The sequence below is a fragment of the Mus caroli genome, chromosome 15 (genome assembly GCF_900094665.2).
Source record: "Mus caroli chromosome 15, CAROLI_EIJ_v1.1, whole genome shotgun sequence".
In the NCBI taxonomy this organism is placed as follows: Eukaryota; Metazoa; Chordata; class Mammalia; order Rodentia; family Muridae; genus Mus; species Mus caroli.
The window spans coordinates 1,941,383-1,949,710 of NC_034584.1; the positions used below are offsets into that span (position 1 = coordinate 1,941,383).

General features: G+C 38.9%; 1 pseudogene; it reads right to left on the minus strand.

The window, feature by feature from the left end:
• Nucleotides 1–2,515: 2,515 nt before the first annotated feature.
• Nucleotides 2,516–2,880, minus strand: LOC110311062 (annotated as a pseudogene).
• Nucleotides 2,881–8,328: the final 5,448 nt, after the last annotated feature.

Below are 8,328 nucleotides of genomic sequence, written 5' to 3' on the forward strand. Positions count from 1 at the left end.
CACACACACACACACACACACACACACACACACACACAGGAAAACAGTCTTGGTAGATTAATTCAGTTTGTTTGTTTGTTTGTTTGTTAGTTTTTTAAAGTCCACACTTTGTCAGGAGATTCATGGACTGAATTTGGCCTCTTTTTTTTTCACTATCAATGAGAGCTAATACCTGAAATGTTGGATGAGGTGACATTTCCCTATCATATTCCATTTAGTTTGTGTTGCACTTGAGAATCTTTTAAACATAGGAATCAAAGAAGGGGTTTTCCCCGTATCATTTGTAAGGTCCTATCTTGGAGACATGGTGTTTTTATGAAGAAGGAACAAAACAAAACTCCCAAACCAACAAATGAATAAAATGAAATGAACAACAACAACAAATGAATAAAACCAAAACCAAAACCCACAAACAAACAAACAAACAAACAAACAAACAAACAACTCAGCCCATTTGGAGATCATTAAAGGAAGTGTTAAATAAATACAAATAGAACAGAGAAATGCTGTTATTTAACAACGAGGGCAACTTTCATAGTAAAACATGGTTATCCGTAGCTCTTTTTAAAAGTTGGCATCATTGCTCAAGTATATGAAGCACTTCTGTAAGCAGTAGATAGCTTCTGGGGGCAAGCTCACACATCTCTTAGCTCTGTCTTTATCTACATGAAATTAATTCTTGTCTAATAATTCATTAGGACTTTGTTTTTTCCTTACATAATAATCGATGAAGGCCACATTCTAAAATAACAAGGTACATGGCCAAGGGATTATAAGGAAATGTTGTGAGTGACAGGACAAGGAGATGGGAAGACTTCCAGCCTTTGTTCTCACATTACCCTGTGTTCAGGAAACTGCTCCCCAGGGAATGAGAGCTGGGACTCCCATGCTGTCCTGAGAGGGACAGGCTTGCTTCACTTTAAGCTACTCTTGTTTTCACAGGTTATGAGGTATTTGCTATTACGTTGAAACAGTTAGTGGTTGTGAAGCTCTTTGAGAAAGAAGTATATCCACTCTATATGATTCAAGGGCTTTATTATCTTTCTGTTATTTATAAACACCTTGAGGTGCAATTAACTTTGTTTTTAATAATATATTTTGTTTGAACTCTACAGGATGCTGTTATTATCTTGTAAATTAGAGAGGCTTCTGAGAGGTATAATTAGATTCGAGTAATCAGAAGGGATGGGAAGGAACCACGGGGGAGCTCAGGGATAGGGCTTAAGAAAGACATGAACAAGGATGGACTGGCTAGACAACAGCATGAGATGGAAGCAGACAGTTATGAGGAACTTCCCTCAGAAGGGAGAAGATTTCATACCTATATCACAGGCCTGGCGCTCTGTTTGCTAGAAGAGTTCGCAGCACAGGCTGGAGCTGTGGTGTGTGCATGTGACTTCAGCAGCTCTGGTTGGGACCCTGACTGACTTTGTTTCCGACGAACCTTTGTTTCTGATGAACCCACCTATACCATTGGATCTGTTTTAACCCGTGAAAACAGATGGAAAAGTAGTAATTTTTAGGAATGGTGTGGACATTAGAAATAGTGTGTGACAAATGCTACCTGCTGAGTCCCATTGGTTATGGGTACTCAGCATGTTATAGAGACAATTGTGACAAGTGTGTAAGTGGTGGCATGAGAGCAAGATGGAGAAAATAAGACCAATTCCTGTGAGCATCATTTAACAATGTTACTTGAAACTGGCCTTGCATTACATTGACTGAATTTGTCATAGACATTGGTTGTAACATGCTAACTCACTAATTGTCTAAAGAGCCACTGTTTGTATTTAGAAGACGCCCATAGTAGGCCTACAACTCAATGGGAAGAATAGCTTTGGTAGGACAAGGGGAGATGAAGGCAGGTAGAGAAGGGTGTAAGGTGGCCTTTTGACTTTCAGGTCATATTGTATGAGGGATAACTTATGTTAGAAACAGGGGCGCTTTGCCTTATTCAGGCTTTGCTCTGTTGTCTGATGTAAAGATGAATGAAGTGCCATGAGAGAAAGGTTTAGTGTAATTGTAACACATTTATTAATAAATTGTCAGAACATGAGGATAACTATCTTTTTGGCTTGTGTAATGAGTCTTTCTCTTGACAAAAACCAGTTTTCTGACTTATACTACGACTGTTCTTGCAAGAATGAAAAACATTTTTTTTGAGACAGGGTAGCCTTGTAATTCAGCCTTGTAGCTTAAACTAGCCTTGAGCCTGTGTTAGATTCCCAAGGATTAGAATTATAGCTGTGTCACCTAACCTGACAAATATATGAATAGAAAATTTAAAGTCAGGCACATGTCTATAATCCCACTACTGGAGATGTTGATGCAGGAGAATCTGAAGTGCAAGGTTAGCCTCTCCTACATTGTGCGTTTGAGGCTATCCTGTCTTACATGAGACCCTTTATTTCTATCTTTTATTATTTTTTTTAGAGTAAAATGACTTTTATTTTCTCATAAAGTCCAATTTTAGATTTCTTTAGGAAACTTCCATTTTATTAAAAGCAAAGACCAATTAGTCTTCAGACTCTGAACCATTTTCATCTTGACTAATCTGGAAATAACGAAGTCGTAAGTTTCCTTGTCAGATGCAACCACACGAAGCCAATCATGGAGATTATTCTTCTTAAGGTATTTCTTGGTAAGATATTTCAAATACCTCTTGGAGAACTGTTTCTCAGAAACAACTGTGATTTTATTCTTCAGGTGTTCAATGTGAACATTTCTAAGATTTCCAGTTTTTCCATTGACTTTAACCTTCTCCTGTAGAAACTGTTCAAAATTTCCAGAGTCAAAAATTCCATTTTCTACTGGATGAGTAAGGTCCAAATGAAACCTCCAGGTTGACTTCTTAGGCTTCTTGTCTTTCTACAGTGCCATGTTGAGCTGCAGATGTGGAAAAAGGACTATGAGACCCTCTCTTAACCCCCGTATCCCCAGTGTTTTGTTTTGTTTAATTCTTCATAGATTTTAATCTCTATCCTGGAGAGTGAAATGATTAAGATAAATTAAAAATCTTATAATAATGATGCTCCTTATTATTCATTACTTTGCTCAAAGAAAACAATAGAGCTTCCCTTAGGGATATGCCTCAGCTATCAATTGCAGTATAATAGAGCCCTCCACAGCTTAGAAGTCTATGACAGTAGCCCTCTGTGGACTGAATTCATGTGGGTGGTTCTTCTGGCCTTCCATGATGTTATTCTTATAGCTTTTGTTATTTGGAGATGTTCTTCAGCTGAAATAATCTTCAGTGGTTCCACTGAGACATTGGTCACTTCAGCTAAGTTGCCTGGGACAGCTGGAAGCTGGGTGGACATCTTTGACCCTCTGCACAAAAGGGAAGAAGGTTTTTTGTTTGTTTTTTTTTTTTGTTTTTTTTAAATCTTATGTAGTGGCTTTGAGCTTCAAAGAAGGCAAAAGCAGAAGTGACCCTGGATTTTAAGGCCAAGATGTCAGTCAACGATGGCCAAGTTCCACTTTCACTACTTTCTGTTGATTTAAGGAACGTCACCTTGCCAGGTTGATTTCACACTAGAGAGTAAATGGACACATCTCTCTATGGGAGGAATGGCAAAGTGTTTGGGCTGTTGTTAGTTCAACACAGAATGCAAAACCTATGCAGCATATACTAGCAATCCCTAAGAATTACTATTAAACGTATAAATCAAAGGTCAGCTCAAAATGTGACACGACACAATTCCTAAGGGCCTAATTTCAAAAGGACAACTTGCCAATCATGCCTAGTCCAAGACTTAAGAAACTTAGATCAGCATTGTTTATCAAATGATAGAGTAGACTGTGGAGAGAATATGGATGTTATGCAGTCCAAACAAATTTCTTATAGTCCAAGCATTTAAACGAGGTTATGGTTATTTGTGTAGCTGTACCACATGGGATGGATCATCTGTATGAAGAACTCACTTTGACTTCAGTTGAGGGAAGGATCATGGAAATGAAACACATTTTGTCAGGAAGGGCGAAAGCTGGAGAGTATTCAAGATCCGAGAGTTTTCAGCATATCCATGCTAGTAAGGGTTCTTGCATGGGAGGTTCAAGGTATTAAATGAGCTTAGAGTTCAGGAGGAATTGAAGCGTCTATAAAACATACTTTACCAAGTTTTCATTTTTCCCAAAGAAGAAACTTCACAATGCACTTTCTACAGTTGTGTTGCCATGGGTCAGAGTAAAGACTTCTTTGAAGGAGTGTTGCTACTGAACTAGAATAAGAAACAGCTTTCCTATGAACTGATTGTTGTTAACATAGGAATGCCTGGCTTCCCCACTAAAGATGGTCTTTATATCCATGTACAAGGTGTGTGTGTGTGTGTGTGTGTGTGTGTGTGTGTGTGTGTGTGATCTCGCTATAAAATATGAAGAAACAGACCAATTTATAGATGCCACAAATGGCTAAGGACATTGCTGGCCAGAGGTGTCTGTTTTGATGTATAGACCTCAAGTATAAATGGAAAGCATCCACACCATTTTTGTTAAATAAACCAAAATTTGTTTTTTTTTTTGTTTTTTGTTGTGGTGGGGGGGCAAGAGTCACTTTTTTCTTTCTTCAACATACTAGAATTGCAATTCCTTCACTTATTTGAAGAAAGTTTGTGCATATAGCAAGACTGTAAAACACCTAATTCAATTTAACATGTCCTGCCTTGGGTACAGGATAGTTTTTAAGTGTTTCTTGACAATTTAAAGTGTTTTAGGGCACAATACCCTTTCGATGTGTAGCTTGTTTCTTTCTGTGAAAGATTCATAGGCCTTAGGGCTAGGTCACAATTCTTGGCTCTCCTTTAGTTGGATCACTTATTGAATCACCAAGATAGTAACTAGTCAATGAGTTGAAAAGACAGATATCTTGGTCTCACACACCCCAATCATCAAAAACTAGATTTCCATTACAATACAATGTAAACAAAAACATTACTGCTGTCAATTTTATGAAATTCATTTATGGGACTCTGGATGGACCTATCCCCAAAGCTAGCTTCTGGCCGACTGTGTGCTTCTGTTGGGGAGACTTTCTCTTCTGAGATGTCATTAAGGCACAGTGAAGGTAAATCAATACCTGTTACCTCACAATTGTGGCTTTTTCATTTGTTCCACTGATCTGATGAAATGGCTTTTTAACTCATTTACCCTTATTACCAAGGACACCTCTGGCCAGCCATGTCCCTGGCCATTTGTGATATCTGTAAATGTGTCTTGTTTTCCTTCCTCCTCCCAGTATGATTTTTAGAAGGATGATGTTCTCATACATGTTCTACTGTGGTAGACAGCAGAAACTATGAGTGGCCTACAGGAAAAGTAGTGTCTTCAGGTTGGAACCCAAGAGAAATGTGAGTGACTCAAAACCATTTTTGCTTGAGAGACAAATCATCTCTATCAAGGCCTGTTCTCCAGATTCTGGGGATCCTGTGCTAAGCTGGTACTTTTAGAAACCTGCTTTCCTTACATGCATCCTAGTAAACTTGAGAGACTGAACCAGCATTAACAAAATACCCAAGATTGTCCCCATGCTTTTGATGTGGCAAAACTGAGGCGAAAGGGACAATTCTCTCATATCTGTGCTGGGCACTCTACCTGGAGTCCCTGTTCCACTTTTTGCAGAGGTCAAATTTCAGTTCTAGTGCCTCAGAGAGCAGTGATCATCTCACAGTTGGAAAAGACATGGGAATAGCTTAGGTAGGGCAAGAAGATCAAGCTGTCAAACAACTTCTCTTGAACTCAGACTGGTTTCAGTGACTTAGGTAGAGTACAGCTTTGGCTGCAGGTAATTCTGGGATTGATTAGAGGCTGTGCAGGTATGAGAGACAACAGCTCCTGGCCTAGAGCAGCCTGTACACTTCTGGCTGTTGATTTGCAGAGGAGTAGTATGTTGGCAGGGAAATTTGTTATTAATCATGCATAAGAGAACACAGAGAAATGGGGTGAGGGGAGAGTGGAGAAGAGAGGAGAAGAAACGAGAGGAGCAGTGAGTTAAGATATGGGTTATGGTAGTTTCCCCAAGAAAGTTGAAGTACAGGAGATAATGAGAGTAAAGAAAGAGCCCTAAGGGGCTCATGGCGTTGCATGCTTGAGTCACCTCAGAAAACTCATATTTTGAAGCCCTAGTCCCTAATGTGACGGGGTTATGGCACATATGGATAGGTTTATTTAGCTCACAGTTCTGGATTTCAGAGATGACCCTGGTAGTGGTTGAACTCTGGTGAGGCACTCATGCCGGATGGCTTCAGGGTAGAGGGCAGATCAATGGTGAGATGGGAGCCAGAGAATGGGCCAGGGTTTAGTATCACTGCTTTAGAGCAGCCTGATAATGGCAACTAATCAAGGTACCATTTGGACCGCTACTATTCACGCACCTCGTCATGTTCTCCGCTCTTCTTCACATTGTCATAGTGAAGACCAAGTTTCCACAAGTCACATTTAAACCACAGTGGAGACACTCTTGATCCTCTCTTTATCTTGGATGCTCACACCCAATTCACCAGCATGTTCTCCTACCTTTGTCTCCATCAATGACTTATTGCCCTCTCTACCATCGGCCACTGCATTATGAAACTGTCGCTGCACCTGGATACCTGCTGAAGCTTGTGTTTACTTTCCCTGTTTCCATTCTTGTAACTCCCATGGGATTTTCCCACTCAGCATCTAAAGATGAAGCTAAGAATTCAAACTAGGTTACTCTGTGCCTTTCCTTTTCCATCCAACAGAATAAATCAAAATTGTTGCTGTGTCTCATAAGAGACTGTGTGATCATGTCACAACCTTTTTTTTTTTTTTTTTTTTTTTGCTGCACGGCTCTCTTCTTCCTGGAGTACATGAAGAGATATCCTAACACATAACTTTGTACGTTTTCTTTTCCATTTTCCAATGTGTCTACCCTAGAGTTGCTTAGTTCCACTTTCATGCCACTTTGTATCAAATGAACAATCCTTTCTGAGAGAGCCCTTCTTTGGTGTCTATCATTTTAGGATGGTCTTCCTTCCATCTTTGTTCATGACAATGGTCACAGCATGGCACTGTCCACAATATTGAACTATATACTCCATGAAGTTAGATGCCCTGATGTCTTTGTCTGAGAGGCTAGATCAAAGTGTGGTACTTTACAGGCATTGAATCGTGGATGACAGTGTGGATCAGTTGTCTATTTCATGCCATCCAACAACCATTAAATAGTATTAGGGAGAGAGGGTCTGTGCCATCACACTCTTATCATGCATCTCATGTGCTGTTTTTGACTAGTTGTAGTTAATTTAAAATTTGTAGGTTGCTTCTCACTAGATTATAAGTGCCTCAAGAAGGTATTATATAATACTTAAATCTTTCATCTTAATAAATTTATAATAATAGCACATTAATATTGCTTCAAGACTATATATTTTTAAAATGATTTCAGATGTAAAAAAATGGAAACTGGGCATGCTGTTGCATATTGACAGTCCTCATTGAGCATTGACTCTGGCCTATGCTGCATATTAAGTACCAAGCCATCCACAGTGAATAACAAGGCCATGTCTCAAGAATTTTGAGTTACTCTTCCACAGTGTGTGACTGTAGATTTTCTTGGGTAAAAGATTTCTGCAGTCCCACCATCCTCCAAACGTTATTCAGGATGGCTAAATATGGAACCGAAATGAAAGGGGGATGGAAGAACAAAATGTAGTATATTTACACAACAGAAAACCATTCTGTCTTTAGAGGGAAGGAAGCCATGACATTCACCTCACCTCCATGAGCCCCGTGACTATAAAAACGTCAGGTGTGAAAATCATGGGGATGGAATGAGAGAAACCTTCAATTTTCAAGTCAGAAACAAAACAAGTGTAATCATTTGTTGGAGTAAAAGCATTATCATGTAAAACTAAAAAAAAATAAAGTATCAAGGAGTTTGCTAAATGTTACACCAAGACACCAGTACCAGTTTTTCTTAAATGTGTTATTCCAAGATTCTCCTTTTGACTATTCACATTACTACACATTTGCAGAGTGTTCTTTCTCCAAATTAAAGCTTTGTTGCTTTTCACAGCTGTTTTCATCTTTTCAAGTAAATTGGGTTCAAGTACGAACTTAACAAATGGTGTAATTAGACTTAGCTTTTGAAACTTTTTATTTGGTTTAGTAATCACCATGCCACTTATGACATAAAAATGATAAATAACATTATGTTTGCTTAAAATACAGAAATACAGAAAACTATCATTCTTACCATTAGCATATGTGCTCATTGGTTTTATGTCAACTTGACACAAGTCAAATTCATTTTCGGAAAAGGGAACCTTGATTGAGAAAATGCACCCAGCAGATTGGCCTGTGAGCTAA